The following is a 17797-nucleotide window of genomic DNA, read 5'->3' as shown; positions in this document are numbered from 1 at the left end:
GGATATAAAATTCTGAATTAACAGTTCTCATTGAAGGCTTTGTTCTACTGTTCCTTGACCCCCAAGACTTTGTAAAATCCACTGTTATAAAAATCATTGTCCCTGCACTTCTCTGACTGCTTTCAAGAATTCTTTTTCTTAAACTTGAGTTTTTATAAGTTTTGCCATGACAGATAGATGCACTGGTTTTTTAAATTTATACTTTTTGTGAGTCAATGATATTGAAATATAAACTTGTATCTTTCACCAAATTTATATTTTTTTCATTGTTCTTTCAAATATGTTTTCTAAATATGTACCTTCTGCTGCTGCTTCTGGAGCTCCAACAGCACAAATATTAGACCTTTTGAATATCCTATAGGTTGTTGAAGCTCTGCTCATTTTTTGTGAACACTTTTCCTCTTTATTTTTCCAACTGGATAATTTTTATTGGTCTGCTTCCAAGGTCTCCAATTCTCTTCTGTATCATCTCCATTCTGTTATTAAGCCCAACTAACGAAGTTTTTATTCTGGATATTGCATTTTTAAAAATATCTTATTTACTTATCTATGTATCTATCCTTAAAGGTGAGAGAGAGAATATGAATGAATGAATATGAATGAGTGAATCTTCCATCTTCTGGTTACTCCCCAAATATCTGCAGTGACCAGTCTAGCCCAGGCCAAAGCAGAAGCCAAGAATTCAACAAAGGTCTCACACTTGGGTGGCAGAGACCCAGGTACTTTGGCCACCCTTGCTGCCTCCCAGGGTGCACATTAACAGAAAGTGCAATTGGGAGCAGAGCCAGAACTCAAACCCAACGACTGTGACATGGGAGGCAGGTGTCCTACTCAGTGTCTTAACTGGTAGTCCAAACAAATACTGCCCCAGCTATTATGTTTGGCAGTTTTTAAATTTCTAATTGGTTCTTACTGTGGTTTCCTTTTCTGAGAAACTTTCTATTCACTTCAAGTCACAATAGCTTCTTAAAGGCACTGTTAAATCAGTCACTGAGATCACCCTGGGGTTAGCACCTATTGTTTGTCTTTTCCCTTGGGAATTACATATATTGTCTTGGAATTTTATGTGTTGAAGAATCCTGGATTGTATGTTGTATGTAAAATTGTGAGCACTGTAAATATTCTCTAGAGATGGATGATTTTAGTAGTAAACCTGGTTAGATGCAGACTGTAACTTCAGTTTCATCTTTCATGTACTGTACTTTCAATGTCAACTGAACTTTCAAAGCCTTTGCTGTGCCCTATGGGGTTTGCCCCATGCATGCACTACTCATAACTTAGTTTGAGACTGGGGCTGTGGATTATATTCTAGATCAGTTTTCAAATCTCAGCCATGTTTCTTTGGACCTGTTTCATAAATGTGCAGTTGAGAGATGCTAACATTGGTTCATACACAATTTGGGGATTCCCTTCTCCATCTCTCTCCTCTCAAGGATTTCCCCCAACACATCCCACATCCCATAGTCCAATCTTTCCTCCGTTCTTTGACAAGAGCTATAGGCCTGGCTCTGAGTGTTAGCCTCCCGAGCTTTCACATGACTGGAGCCACGCCTAGAGTGAAGCATCAAGATAAAACAGGGTCCAGCAACACAGCTCAATAGGTTAATCCTCCGCCTGCAGCGCCGGCACCCCGGGTTCTAGTCCCGCTTGGGGCACTGGATTCTGTCCCGGTTGCCCCTCTTCCAGGCCAGCTCTCTGCTGTGGCCAGGGAGTGCAGTGGAGGATGGCCCAAGTGCTTGGGCCCTGCACCCCATGGGAGACCAGGAGAAGCACCTGGCTCCTGGCTTCGGATCAGCCTGGTACACTGACCACAGCGGCCATTGGAGGGTGAACCAATGGTAAAGGAAGATCTTTCTCTCTGTCTCTCTCTCTCTCTCTCTCACTGTCCACTCTGCCTGTCAAAAAAAGAAAAAAAAAAGATAAAACAGAGAGTCAGATGCTCAGACCACAGGAGCCTCTTAGTCCAGTTCCTCTGGCCACAAAGAAGTTTCGTCTCCAGGTTTTTAGGGTCTTTCCCATTGCCATGCATGCAGTAGAGCAGCTTCAAAAAAGGAGCTGCCTTTGGGACAGGAGCAAGAGGGGAAGACGTGGTAAAAAGGAAGTAAAGGAAAAACAGCTGGAATTTCCCACCAGCATTCCTTAGCTTACAGGGGACTCTTGTACTCTTCAGGATAGCGGGACAAAGTTTCCCTGAGTGTCTGCAGTCCACACCTGGGATTCCCTTCTGTACCAGGGCCACAGCTGGGAGGTAGAAGAGCAAACTCAAGCCCACACTGGTTATTCTTCAGGACTTGACTTACTTCCCTCCCCTATCCAACCACCAGGATGATTTTTCAGAGTCTTTGGGAAGGATATGTTTTTTCTAATTTATGGTAACAATCAGCTATCATAGAGTAAATCTATCTTGGCAGCATAAATCACAAATAAATTTTTAAGGTAAGTGGGAGTTATGAACAAACACTTGACAGTGACAGAGAACCATGTCTGATAGACTCAGGAAAATACATTGACCTTTATTTATCATTGGGGAAATGGAAATGATACAATTTCTATTCTGCAGTTTTCGAGTCCTGGGTGCTCCACTTCCGATCCAGCTCTCTGCTGTGGCCTGGGAAAGCAGTGGAAGATGGCCCAAGTCCTTGGGCCCCTGCACCCACATGGGAGACCTGGAGGAAGCTCCTGCCTCCTGGCTTCAGATCGTCGCAGCTACGACCATTGTGGCAAATTGGGGAGTGAACCAGCGGATTGAAGATCTCTCTCTGCCTCTCCTCTCTGTGTAACTCTGACTTTCAAATAAATAAATAAATCTTCAACAACAACAACAACAACAACTTACATTTACTTGGAATTGGTATAACTAATCCCTAATCAAGGACAATAGAAATTAAAAGGAAATTTGTAACTGTAAAGCAGTATAGTTCTGCATACATTCCTATGGACTTATTTCCAAGGGTGCAATTTAAAAACTTGTCATGGAACTCTAAATCCCATTAAGCTTGATGGTAAAAATATCATCTTAATTGTTAAAGTGATCATATTAAGTGTTACAGTTAACATATAGTAGTATTAAGTATTAAAATGATCATATAAATAGGCTCAAGTGTCTGGTAATAATGATAGAATTAAAAGGAGAGAATGTTCCAACAAGGGAAGCAGTCCACCAGCAGACTCACAGAATGACAATTGCTTTAAGTAACACTCTGACTCAGAATCAGCCCTTAAGGCTTCCTGGTCTGGCTGAAAAGCCTGTGAGAGCATTTCAGGCTTGGAAAGCCAAGACACATATTCTATATGAAGGATTTCTGTGAGTGAGACTCCAGCGGAAAGAAGTGGCCACCAAAGAAGGATGTGCTTTTCTCTAAAAGGAGGAGATAACTTCCACTTTCCTTATGGCCTTGTATAAATACTTATGGAGTTTGTGGATTCAAAAGGCCTCCATAACTGTGGCAGCTCATGTCAAGAGCCTTGGATGGTCACTGACATCATACCTAAGAGTGTTGTTAACTTAACAACAGAAGTCACTGTGTAATAACTTCCCATGCAGGACCTATGTCCTCAGTGAGTTGTATTATAAGAGTTAACTGTAATGTGTGTGTGCAAATTGTTGAAACCTTTACTTAGTATAGAGTTGGTCTTCTGGGTAACAAAGTTAATTGAAACTGAATCCTAATGAAAAATGGGACTGGCAAGGGAAGAGGGAGGAGGTGGAGGGGTAGGAGTGTGGGTGGCAGGGTGGGTATGGTGGGAAGAATAACTATATTCTTAAAGTTGTACTTATAAAATTTGTATTCCTTAAAAAATAAATTTAAAAAACCAAAATATAATTTGTAGTTCCATAGCCACAAATTTGAAAACCTACAGGAAAGAGATAATAACTTGCTAACCAAATGAAAATGGCCAATGTTAATCTAAGAAGCAGGAGAAAAGTAGAATAATTATAAAAGCTGTTGAAAGTGACAAGAAATCTACCATTGAAAATGGTACAAAATCCAAATGAGCTCAGTACTAAGCTTCATCTAAGCCATCAAATTATTGTACCTCATTTAAATTATTCCAAGCCTTGTAAAACCACAGAAGCCTCTCCAACTCATTTTATCAGTAAGCATTCTAACAAAATTGTTTGAGAATTGTTCAAAACAAAGATTAATCTCACCCATACATTTAGAAATAAAAGTTAGAAACAAAATACTAGCCAAAAATGTACTTTATAAAATGATACAATATTACCAAATGTTTTTTTTTTTTTTCAGAAATTCAAGCATGGCATAATACCAAGATATTGATCAACATAATCTATTACATGAATAAATTAAATGACAAAACTATTTAATCATTCAGCATCCATCATCTTTCAGGATGTTCAAGATTAAGAAATACAACTGAACAGCCAGCGCTGTGGCATAGTAGGTTAAGCCTCCACCTGCAGTGCCGGCATCCTCTATGGGCACTGGTTTATGTCTCGGCGGCTCCTCTTCTAATCCAGCTCTCTGCTTATGGCCTGGAAAAGCAATGGAGGATGGTCCGAGTGCTTGGGCCATTGCACCCACATGAGAGATCCAGAGGAAGCTCCTGGCTTCTGATCAGCCCAGCTTTGGTTGTCGTGGCCATCTAGGGAGCGAACCAGCAGATAGAAAACCTTTCAGTCTGTCTCTCCTTCTGCCTGTAGCTCCACCTCTTAAATAAATAAAATCTTTTTTTAAAAAAAATAACGGAAACACAACTGAAAAATCATCTTTTAAGTCATTGAATTCTAGTTATACTTGAATAGCACTTTATTTGTTCTTGATAATCACATAAATCAGTGTTTCTTTTTTTCCTTAAGCTACTTTGAGTTGAAATGCTGTTTACTGTTAATTGAGCATATATACTAATACAAGTACCAAGAGCAAAACTATTAGTTAATAAAATACTATTCTATAAGCAGTCATGTAAAAAAATATGGATATTTCAAGGTTTATTTATTTGAAAGAGTTACAGAGAGAGATTGAGAGATACAGAGAGAAAGATTGAGAGATACAGAGAGATATTCCATCTGTTGGTTCACTCCCCAATTGGCTACAACAGGCAGCATCGGGTCAATCCTAATTCAGGAGCCAGGAGTTTCATCCAGGTCTCCCATGTGGGTGCAGGGGTCCAAGCACTTGGACCATCTTCCACTGCTTTCCCAGGCACATTAGAGGGAGCTATTTCAGAAGAACTGAAGCAGCCGAAACTCCTGGAGTTCACATGGGATGCCATCTTCACAAGCAGTGGTTTTACCCACTACGCCACAGTGCCAGCCCCAAAATGCAGATTTTAAAGTACCTAAAGAATCCACATTCTTTTTTTTAATTTTTATTATTATTATTTGACAGGTAGAGTTATAGACAGTGAGAGAGAAAGAGAGAAAGGTCTTCCTTCTGCTGGTTCACTCCCCAAATGGCTGCTCCGAAGCCAGGAGCCAGGTGCTTCTTCCTGGTCTCCCATGCGGGTGCAGGGGCCCAAGCACTTGGGCCATCCTCCACTGCCCTCCCAGGCCACAGCAGAGAGCTGGACTGGAAGAGGAGCAACCGGAACTAGAACCTGGCGCCCATATGGGATGCTGGCGCCGCAGGCGGAGGATTAACCAAGTGAGCCACTGCACCGGCCCCGAATCAAGACATTCTTAATAGGAATGTAAAATGGTATAGCCCCTTTGGAAAGTCCTTGGATGGTTTCTCAAAAAAGTTTAACATAAAATTGCCATGCAACCCACCAATTCCACTCCTATGTATACAACCCAGAGGAATGAGAACATGTGTTCACACAAAGACTTCATGAAATAGTCACAGTGATATTATTGATAATTAGTCCAAAACTGGAAACAACATAAATGTCCATCACTGGTGTGACTGCATAAATAAAATGTGGTACAAACATATAGGAGAGTGCTATTCAGCAGTTCAAAAAAAAAAACAAACATTAATTCATGTGGTATCACAAGGCAACCTTGAAAAACACTACACTAAGTGGAAGAAAGCCTGACACAAGAGGCTGCATATTGTAGAAATCTGCTTATATGTGTTGTTCAAAACAGAACACAGACCTAGGGACAGGGGTGGGAACTGGTATTAATAATAAATAGGCATGATGGAGCTTACTGGAAAGTGAAAGTATTTGTTAACTAATTTATGTTAATTAGTTGCACTACTCAGTAATGCTACTAAAAATCATAGAATTGCATGCTTGACATGGGTACCACACTGCAACATATAACTCAATAAAGTAGGTAAAAATTCAAAAGAAAGCCAATGGATTCCTTCTACATGAACAACAATCAAGTAAAATAAAGATAGAAGAAAACATTCCATTTAAAACTATGGACAATCATAAATTATCTAGGAACAACATAACTAGAAATGTTTGGGACTTAAAAGAAAGTATAAAAATTCTAATATGCATTAAAATTTGAATAAATGGAAAGAGTTTGTTATTTAAAAGTGTATTTCTCCATTGTATATTTTTCCTAATTTAAACCATAACTGAATGTATTCACAATGAAAATCCCAACAGGTATTTCTAGGAGAAGGGACTCAGAAAAACTAATTGCTAATTTCATCTACAATTATAAATTTAAAAATTACTAGGATAATCTTTTAAAAAAGAGGAGTAAGAAATGGCAATATGTCCCATAATACATTATTATCATAAAACTATAACCTTTAAAATAGTACAATAGATCTTCCAGATAGATCAATGAAACAGAAAAAAGTTAATAATTAGCAAATAAATATGCAAATTTCCTATATTATAAATCAAGTTTCAAAGACTTAAATATGCAATATTCAATAGACGGTGTTTGGACTGGTGTCAAGTCATTTGGAATAACATAAAACGTGATTCTGACCTCACTTCTTATACTCAAATAAAATCCAGATGGATGCTATTTTTGTAGTAGCCAAGTGGGGAAGGCTTTTCTCACATTTCACAAAGATCAGAATCTACAGAGAAAAAGGTTAAAAATTGTACTGCATTTTAGCTGACAGTATTTGAGAGTTCACTCCATTCCTAGTACCTTTCTAAGCATTTTATTTAATCTAAGATTAGTTACAAGTAATACATTTAATCCACAAACAATCCCAAGGCTTAAGTACTACTGGTTGCCCCATCAGCTGCCCTACGCACTTCCTCATGGTCTCTTAGCCTCCATTGTGTGCTGGACTCAGCCATTGTCTCTGCTCCACCCGCCACTTCAACAAAGGACAGGTGGTTCTGCCACTTGAGGCTGATGGGCCACTTACCTGGAATGCCTGGCCCTCCCACAACCTACAGACTCAGGTGAAACATCTCTTCACAGGGTACAGGACTGGCTGCCCATATCTTCCAGAAAGCCTGCTAATGGAGCCCAGAAGCAATGTTAACTCCCAGGATGGCCAGTGTTGACCAGTAAAATACGGGACACAGGAGAATCAAATCTCTCTCCTGCCTCCTACCCAATTATGCTGAGACCCATGCGACCTTGCAGTCTCTCTGTAGGCATCATGCAGGACTGAGTGGCTCAGCTGCTCAGACACTGGCCATGTTTTGTAGCTTATCATTAGTGGCCAGGGAAGCAAGGCTCGTCCTGCCTTGCTCCAGCAATCCCTGCTGCTCATTTTGACTTGTGCTCACCCTCGCTGCCGTGGGCTTACACCTCGCTGGCACTCACACCAAATTCTTGCCTCTGTGGGTGCTTATTAGGGACTCCAGAGTAAGATATCCCATTTTTCTGATAAGGACACTAATTCAGAGAGGGAATTTGCTTACAATTGCTCAACTAGTTATTCATGAAGCATGGCTTTGAGCATAAGGAATCTCATTAATCTTATACAGTCTAACTACAAAAGCAAAAACCCAACATTAAACATTATCCTGTTAACAATGGATATCTGGGGTTGAGAGTAAGACAAGATTGCCTGCTATTATCATCTCCATTTAGTATTATACTGTAAATTCTAGCCCATGAATACTGGGAAACAAAAGAAACAGAACTGATATTAATCACAGATGTTATCATTGTGTATGCAGGAGATTTAAAAACTACAAATATGTTATTAGACCAAGCTTGAATTGATGAACTGTTGCTGGATACAAGGGCAATATACAAACCTCAATTATCTGAGATTACTCCAAAAAGTTCATGAGGAAAATGGAGTTCAAAAAGAAGTTTATTTTGGTGCAAAAAAACCCCTGAAATCCACAGTTTTTCCATAGTGCACATTTTCCATCAATTTTTTGAGCATCCCTTGTATTGTATACATCAGCAACAAAACACAAACACAAGTACTGATTTTTATAGCATAAAAATATTTAGGGAGAAAAATCTTATAGAAAACCTGGAAGATACCCACAAAACCGTAGACATTGTCTAGGTAAATTAATAAGGATTCTAAAATGCAGATACTTACTAGCTTAATGGATTTTTGGAGTCAGTAATACATTGCTGTCATTCCTACTCAAATACGCTTACAGACTCACTGTGGTGCCAAAGTCCTGATAATTATTTTTGGTTGGAGGTAATGTGTGTGTGCACACGTGTACATGTATGTGATAAGTGTGTGCAAAGGACCAAGAATAACTAAAATGCCTTTGAAGAAAAAATGGAGAGGACTACTTGCTGTAGCAGATGTTAAGCTGTAAAAAATTTAGTGCAATATTGGTACAAAAAGTTAATAGGTTTTGGAAAAGAAATAGGCCATAAGAAAAATATTTTGTTGATCCCTTAAATCACAAAATAACTAAAGTCAATTAATGATGAACTTCAAAGGGCAAATTATATAACCTTTAGAAGATTATATCTCTTATCTTACATTTTAAAATGTTTTTTAAAAGCGCAAAATGAAAAAAATCAAAGAAAAGAGGTAAATGAATTCAACTTCATTAACACTTAGAACTCCAGTTAATCAAAGTGAAACATATCATCAATAGAGGGAAATACAGGCCATCAGTCAAGAGAACTTATTTACAACATGTATTACTGGGAAAGATCTTGCATCTAGGATATATTTTTTGTTTCTAAGACAAATAGATTCTTATATTTTACCATCATGGAAACTTGGGGTATACTGTGATTAATGGTAGGTTTTAATTTGACAATGTTTTTTCCTTAATATAACACAAAATTGTGGTGTACTTTTAACCAGTGACATCTTTGATTTGAAGAAAAACTACATACAAAGAACACTGTAGAATAATCAAATTAAAAGCAATTCAGGAAGGCTAGCATCATGGTGCAGTAGGTTAAGCCACCACTTTCATCATCCACATCCCATATCAGGATGCCGATTCAAGTCCTGGCTGCTCAGGTTCTGATCCATCTTCCTGTTACTGTGCCCAGGGATGTAGGAAGGCAGAAGATGATGACCCAAGTACTTGCATCCCTGCCACCTACATGGGAAACTCAGATGGAGTTGTATGTTCCTGGCTTTATTTTGGTGCAGCCTCAGCTGTCTCAGGCACTTGGGAAGTGAATCAGCAAATGTAAAATCTCTTTTGGTCTCCTTTTCAATTAAATAAATCTTTAAAAAAAAAAAAACAACTCAAAACAAAAATGGACAAATAACTTTAACTAATACTTCATGAAAGAAAAAAATGCAATGGTCAAAATTATGTGAAAAGAAATTTAGCTTCATTAGGAATCAGGTAAATGCAACTTAAAACTACAATGATAGTCATAGGTAATTTTCTTAAAAGTCTGACAATACCACATGTTGGAAAAAAATTTGAAGAAATAGCACCTCTCACCAACTGTGCATCAGAAAGTAAATTCGTAAAACCATGTTGGAACACAATTTGTGTCACCTCGTAAAGATGAACACATAAAAATCCTGTGATCTACCAAGCCCTCTCTTAAGTACGTATCTTGGGAAAACTTTTATATACATGTACCAGGAAATGTGCATAAAATGATATAAGAGCATTACACATAATACCAAAAAACAACACAAATATCCAGCATTTGGCCACTGGGTAACAAAGCTGATTTCTGTTCCTGCATTGGAACATCATACACCAGTGAAAATGAAGGAGCTCCAGTTTCATTCAGCAACATGAATGAATTTCATCAACAAAGTTGAATGAAAGACGTCATAGAGGCCGGCGCCGCGGCTCACTAGGCTGATCCTCCGCCTTGCGGTGCCGGCACACCGGGTTCTAGTCCTGGTCGGGGCGCCGGATTCTGTCCCGGTTTCCCCTCTTCTAGGCCAGCTTTCTGCTGTGGCCAGAGAGTGCAGTGGAGGATGGCCCAAGTGCTTGGGCCCTGCACCCCATGGGAGACCAGGAGAAGCACCTGGCTCCTGGCTCCTGCCTTCGGATCAGCACGGTGCACCGGCCGCAGCGCGCCAGCCACGGTGGCCATTGGAGGGTGAACCAACGGCAAAAAAAGGAAGACCTTTCTCTCTGTCTCTCTCTCTCACTGTCCACTCTGCCTGTCATAAAAAAAAAAAAGTCATAGAAAAAATGCATTCAGTATGATTCTTTTCTGTAAATTTCAAAAGCATCAGAACTAAATAAAAGATTACTTATGAATACATAGATATATGATGCAGGTATAAAAAATGCAGGACAGTAATTGTCACAAATGAACTCATGGCTTTGTCTGCATAAGTGCGAAATATTTGTGATTAGGAAGGGACACAGACAACTTCCAAGGTGCAGACAATTTTCTAGATTTAACCTCAGTGGTGACAGCACAATGTTCACTTAATTATAGTGCATTAAATTGTATACATCCATTTATATAATCTCCCATATATATGATACATCACAATAAAGAATGAACAAAAAACAAGTTGTAGAGCAATAGCTGTCATTTAATTTTCATATTTATATAAGTTAGGCACATATAAGTAGAAGAAGTCTGGAACACCACATAAACTGTTTTATTTATGGGATGTTGCTTCTGAGGTTTTGGATCATGACACAAAGATAGCCATAGTCTGTGTTGTCCAAACTTTAGCAATAAGAACATAATGTTTTGTAGTTAATTTTAGAAAGTATGACTTTTAAACAACCAGGAAAGTTATGCCTGGGAAAATGCACCAGGTATGGAGGCTAGACAAGTTTATCCAAATAATTCATATTGAACATTTCTATAAAATTTCCTATGCTTTAGGCCGGTGCCGCGGCTCACTAGGCTAATCCTCCGCCTAGCGGTGCCGGCACACCGGGTTCTAGTCCCTGTCGGGGCGCCGGATTCTGTCCCGGTTGCCCCTCTTCCAGGCCAGCCCTCTGCTGTGGCCAGGGAGTGCAGTGGAGGATGGCCCAGGTGCTTGGGCCCTGCACCCGCATGGGAGACCAGGAAAAGCACCTGGCTCCTGGCTCCTGGCTCCTGCCACCGGATCAGCGCGGTGTGCCAGCCGCAGCGTGCTGGCCGCGGCGGCCATTGGAGGGTGAACCAACGGCAAAAAAAGGAAGACCTTTCTCTCTGTCTCTCTCTCTCACTGTCCACTCTGCCTGTCAAAAAAAAAAAAAAAAAATTTCCTATGCTTTGCCATATTGCCCGATTTGCTAAGAATCAGATTTTGGAAGTCAATTAAATGGGGGGAAAAAGCCATTGTAATCCATAAGCTGTATTTTGGAAATCTATATTCATTAAATAAAAGTTAAAAAAAAAAAAAGAAGTCAATTAAAGCCCTCCAGGAAAACCTGTTATACAAAAACGGTCAAAACTCTGGTGGTGACAATAATTCTAACTATAGTCCCATTGTCACCTCATGTTGTAGTGAGCTTTTACTTCTTTGAAATAATCCTAAGCTCCTTAGACAACATCTCAAAGCCCCATCCAAATCTAACAAGACCCAGGAACATTCCAGACTCTATACAAATGCCTTACAGCTTTCCACAGTCTTGTAGCTGCCACTCCAAGGCCGCAGCAGGCAGTGGCGCACTGCAGCAAGTTCCCAGTTGGTTACCATAGTTCAGCCTCACACTTGACTCTAAGTTTAATCAGCTCCACAGGAAGAAGAAACCCCATCTACAACTACTTCACATACTCACAGGACTTTCTAGCTCCTAAAAATTTGTACCAAGTGACTTTATACTCATGGTATTTAATTACTACTTCATAACATTCTCAACACTATTTTCCTTTTCTAACTAAATGATCTATGACAGATATTTTTATTTGTAGAATATCAAAAACCACATTCTTCAGGTCTTGACTGCCAGCTATCCCAGATCACAGAGGGGTAGCCACAGGCTACTGCAGTTTTACTCCATCCTGTTCTCTGACTTTGCACCTCTGGCTCTGAACTTGGACCCTTTCCTGGGGATTGAACCAGTGCAGTGCTTGCAGGAGGGTGATGGCTAACATGTGCTACCTGCTAATTCCCATGGTGTAAATACTCCATGATGGACGATTTCAATCTACCAATGAGACTCACCGAATGTAGAGCTGAGAAGAGATGTGCGGTAGCACACCTGATACAGTATTTCTACAATTCAGTTTTGATAGACATAACAATTCAAGGACAGAGATAATAGGTAAAAGGCAGGAAGTGATAGGTTTTGACTATTTGTTTCCTTTTGTTTTTATTTATATTTATAAAATTTATTTGTTAATAATGACTGCCTAACATGCAATTTTTCCAAAATTCCTGAAAATTCAACCATTAACTCTTGCGACCTGGTATACCACTGGATTCGAACTGCCAAATTTTCTCATGGTTCCAATTCAGACTAAACTCCCTGCAAAGACATCCATTGGCTCTTGACATACAGGGTTAACCCAGCTCCACACTGGGATTCATTGGGGGTTGCACACCCCTACTCAAACAGATGCATGCGTTTCTTACCTTACCCCCAGGCAGGAGCACTCCCTGAAGAATTCCCCGTTGTCACAGCTTAGGTCCTCTCTTTAGCCTTGGGCTAGAAAAAAAAAAAAACACCTCAGGACATTATACTTAAAACTACTTATGTGGATGTCATAAAAGCTAGTGATACTGGTTGACAACCACAAAGAGATGTTGTTCTTAACCCTTGCTGTGGTACGTATGAGCTGTGTCTCTGTGTGCTCAATGAGATGGGGACAAACTCCAAGGTGCATGTGAGGACTAAATGAAATGACGTCCAAACAGCAGCACAGTGCTTAACACGAAGTAAATGTCCCCACAAACGGTAGTTGCTGTTATCTGTTTTAAAGCCACTTTTATATGGTTACATGCAACTTATTACCAAAGAAAGATGCATTCTACTTTGTCAAAAATGCCAAATCCTATTATTTCTCTATTCACACTCAAATATGAAAAACCAGGAAGATACACTTTTTTAAATAAAAGATTTATTTATTTTATTTGGAAGGCAGAGAGACAGACAAAAAGAGAGAGAGATCTTCCATTCACTGATTAAACTCACCAAACGGCTACAAAGGCCAGGGTTGGGCCAGGGTGTAGCCAGGAGTGAGATACTCCATCTGGGTCTCCCATGTGGATGGAAGGGACGACCTAAGCACTTGGGTCATCCTTCACTGCTTTGCCAGGTACAAGGAGCTGGACCAGGGGTGAAACAGCCAGAATCCCAACCAGTCGGCATTGCAGGTAGAGGCTTAACCCACTGCACCACAAGGCCAGCCATGAGGAATGTATTCTTTAGCTTCTGAAATACCAACCCACTTTTGCATACCAATGTGCTACACAGGTACATCCATTATAACCCAATGTTTCAGGCTTGGGAAATACAGCATCTGAAAAGCAGACATCATGCTCACCCCCCTGGAACTTGGTCTAGTGTATGACAGGGACATACAACATAACAGCATGAATGTGTAATTCACAGTGTTGTAAGTGCAGAAGAACAAGTAAAAGATGTTATGAGAAATCATTTCAGGGCCATTTTACTTAGTCTGGGTTATAAGGGAGCTTTCTGTTAATCAGAAAAATTCTTTAAATTTTGTTAGAGAACCAGAGAGCAGGATCTCCCATCCACTGATTCTTTCTCCAAATGCCCACAACAGCTGGAGCTGGGCCAGGCAGAAGCCAGGAGTCTGAAACTCATTCCGGTCTCCCACACAAGTGGTAGGGACCCAACTATTTCAGCCATTACCACTGCCTCCCAGGAAGCTGGAGTCTGGAGCCAGAGCCAGGACTTGAATCCAGTCACTCTGATACAGCATGTGAGTGTCCTAAGAGCTAGACCGAACTCCTGCCCCCAAAAGACATTTAAACTAAGATCTAACATGGACAGGTGTTAACCAGCCAGAGCTTGGGGAAAAGCATGCTGTGTAAGGGTGCAGCATTTGCCAAAGCCTTGAAGTGGGAGAGAGCACAGTGTGTCCAAGGCACTGAAAGATTGGAGCCACACAGTGACGTGAGCAGGAAAGAACTGTTAATTAATGAAAGCCATATTTGTATTTCCTGCACCTGCCCCCATCCTACCTCGCAGGCTCTTTCTAAGAGGGTAGGTCCTATTCCTAGAAGAGTCCTTTCTGCTATGGTTGGTTGTACAAGTTCAGAGGTAGAAGTTGAGGTTGATTTTAATTGATCAGCATATTAAAGGAATGAGAAGTTAAAGGGTGACCCAGAGGGAGAAACTCAGAGCAGCAAGGCTGCGTTCCCCGTGGGGAAGGTAGTTTCAGCTACAGGGAAGCCTTGCTGAAGAGCGGAGGCAGCTCTGTCACTCTGCCTCCAGAGTCGTCTCTGGAGCAGCTGCACCTCTGTGGACTTCGGATCTGCCACACGGCTTCTCCCACCTCCATCCCAGCTCCCATCACGCAGCCCTGGCACATTCTAGCTTCCCTCCCCAGTGCCAAGATAACATCTCCTTCTCTGTGTTCCTTCGACCCTAAGCAAAGTTGTAGCTTCTTGCCATTGCTATTTCTGGAATCCCCCACTTCCCCTATTTCCTTGTGACTCAAAGAGTGGTTCATGGATGGGCAGCTTTGGATTTTACTGAGAGCATCAAAGAAATGCTGAATCTTAGGGGCCAGCACTGTGGAACAGTGTGTTAAGCTGCCTCTTTGTATACCAAATTGGTGTGCTGCTTCAGGTCCTGGCTACTCTGCTTCCAATCCAGCTCCCTGCTAACACACCTGGGAAGGCAGTGGGAGATATCCCAAGTACTTGGGCCCCTTTAGCACTCATTTGGGATCTCCTTGGGCTCCCTCCCAGTCCAGTTGGATGCCAGATTATTCTACTTTGAGACCTGGACTTAGGGTAGGAACGGCTATGCCTTATCCCCAGACTTGAGCTGGGCAGTCAAACCCATCTCACTTGATTAAGCAGGGCTTAGGAAAGTCTTCTTGCTGACTTTTGGGTCAGATGCATTTATCAATTATCAGAGCATAAAACACAAAGTTTTTCCTGCCTCTCCCTCCATCACTGCCCCATGTCTACCAACCATGCTATTCCCAGAACTACCCATTTTGATTACAATGTTTTTCCTCAGATACTCATTTCAACACATCTCCTAAGCACTATAGCCTCCACATATGAGTACAGACTGGGATTTATAGAAATGAGAGGATAGGTCTGCTTCTATCAAGTTCAAAAACCAGGTCCCAACTACAGAACGGATAGGCCTGAATGAGATGTGTTGTTATTTTGAATCAGTTTAAGCATCTGCTGCCTAAATTGTGCTTCCAAGCCTTCTAAAGAAGGGAATTCTCTAGGGCGGGTATCTTTATCAACAATGCCGCTGGAAAAAATTTCCTCCCAGTCTCTGGCCTATAGTCTTCCCATTAGCATCTGGTATGTCTGTTTGCATATCTTCATGGCTATGTTACCAGACAACATACGGGGCCCATAATCTGCCACCAAAGCAAGAACAATAAATACAAGTGTTTGTTGAGTGTTTACTACGTTCCTGGTATTGTGTTAGTACTATGTGTCTATCACCTCATACCTAATCGTCACCACAGCTCTGCTGTAAATGTTGGAGGCAACAGCCCTTCCACAGGCTTCATGTTTCCATGAGGAATGAATGATTTTCATTAAAGTAAAACTCTTAGCCTGTTACTCATTCCCTCATTCTCCCAGGGACAAATCATTCTTTCCATCTGTTCATTGGGAAGAAGAAACTAGACACACTTGGTTCAGCTACATCTTGGCCCACTCTCATCCTCATCCGAGGAAGAACACAGTTAGGTCTGCTTGCTGAGTCCCATGGTAAGCTGAGTGGAGCAGGCCCACCCCCAGAGAGGGGCATATAGTTTTCCTTTTCTTCTAGTGTCTGGTGAGGATATCAACTGTTGGAAGATAGGATCAGGAAGCCTAGACTTTCTTTTCTTCTTCTTCTTTTAAAGATTTTATTTGAGAGGTAGAGTTACAGACAGCGAGAGTGAGAGAAAGATCTTCCAACTGCTAGTTCACTCCCCAAATGGCTGCAATGGCCAAAGCCGAGCCAATCCAAAGCCAAGACCTTCTTCTGTGTCTTCCATCTTCTACTGCTTTCCCAGGCCATCAGAAGGGAGCTAATTAGAAGTGGAGCAGCCAGGACTCGAACCGGCACCCATATGGGATGCCAGCACCACAGGTGGATGCTTAGCCTGCCACGCCACAATGCCAGCCCTGAAGCCCATCATTGGTAAGCAATTACATTTTCCATTGCAATTTTATTCATAGTAAAACAACATTTTTATAGCCATCTATAGAATTTCCATCCTGTAAATTAGTGCAAGCCTGTATGAAGAAGAAAAATTTGTTGATCCTTCAAAACCTCCAACGTAGGAATTACTAACATCTCCATTTTAAGTTGAGTAAACACAAGCATGCAGCCAGCTCTTTTTAATAATTCCCCAGTCCATCAGTGACAGAGCATGGATTCTCACTCACTTTTGCCTAACTAGAGAGCAAACTCTTGACCATCATGCCAAGCTAACCACTTATCACACAGACCTTCACAAGACCTCACCAACATCTTTAAGAATTAGTGTTGGGATGGGTGTTTGGCACAGCTAAGATGTTGCTTAGGACACACAGATCCCATATTGGAGTGCCTTGGTTGGAGACCCAGCTCAACTCCCAATTCCAGCTTCCTACTAACAAGTACCCTGGGAGGGAGCAGATGACGACTCAAGTGATTGGGTCCTTGACACTCATTTGGGAGACCCAGATTAAGTTCCCAACTCCTGGTTGCAGCCTGGGCCAGCCCAGCCCAGCCCAGCCCAGGCCATTGTAGCTGTTTGGGGAGTGAAACAGTGAATATGATGGAGCTCTACTACTCAAATCAATTAAAAATAAATAAAAGTGAACACATAGTGTTGACACTCTGAGGAAAACCCATCCTTCAGAGCTCCATGGAGACTGACACCATTTTCCTAGGCAGAGTGAATCCTATACACTCTGGCTCTCTGTTTAGTCTCCTATCGCAGAGCAAAGATCCTTCAGTTCTGGATTTACTCACTTACCTGTCTAAACTTAGCAGCCTGCACAGAGCAAATGCCAGTTCAATATGTGTTGATTCATATTCATAGGAACAAAGAAACACATACCAAATTCTCCAAGGCAACCACTAGAAGCACAAAGTGTAGCCCAACATTCCAGGATCAGTATAGCTGTACTCCAGTAGTCCTTCCGCTACAGGGCCTGCCTCTGCTGCACTGAGTTTTTGCTTACTAGTTGTTGCTTTCAAGCTTCTTCTACCCTTGCTTTTAGCAGATGTTGTACTGGGAGACAGTTCACTAACATACGCGATGTCCATTAACACTATTCTACCACGCTATTCTGGCCAACTTGATCTTACCCTGAATTACTGTAGGAACCCCAAATCATCACAACACTAATAGACCAAGAAAACAATAACCAGACAGCTACTGTTTCTCAAGAACCTTCTTCATACCAAACACCGTACTAACTGGCTTATACGT

General features: G+C 41.2%; 1 long non-coding RNA gene across 1 annotated transcript in view; it reads right to left on the bottom strand.

Annotated features, from left to right (window-relative positions):
• Positions 1–4341: 4341 nt before the first annotated feature.
• The window catches only part of LOC149128401 (uncharacterized), an 80300-nt gene continuing 66844 nt past the window's right edge, over positions 4342–17797 (bottom strand). Inside the window, exons 3-4 of the long non-coding RNA XR_016231044.1 lie at positions 12792–12864; positions 4342–4608 (exon numbers count right to left, since the gene is read on the bottom strand). This is a non-coding gene — a long non-coding RNA (uncharacterized LOC149128401). The remainder of the gene's footprint in view (positions 4609–12791; positions 12865–17797) is intronic.

Source organism: Oryctolagus cuniculus, chromosome 1, assembly GCF_051225735.1.
Source record: "Oryctolagus cuniculus isolate XC-2025 breed Fujian yellow rabbit chromosome 1, ASM5122573v1, whole genome shotgun sequence".
In the NCBI taxonomy this organism is placed as follows: Eukaryota; Metazoa; Chordata; class Mammalia; order Lagomorpha; family Leporidae; genus Oryctolagus; species Oryctolagus cuniculus.
The sequence above is the reverse complement of the archived record's forward strand: the minus strand, read 5'-3'. Positions and strand labels throughout refer to the sequence as shown.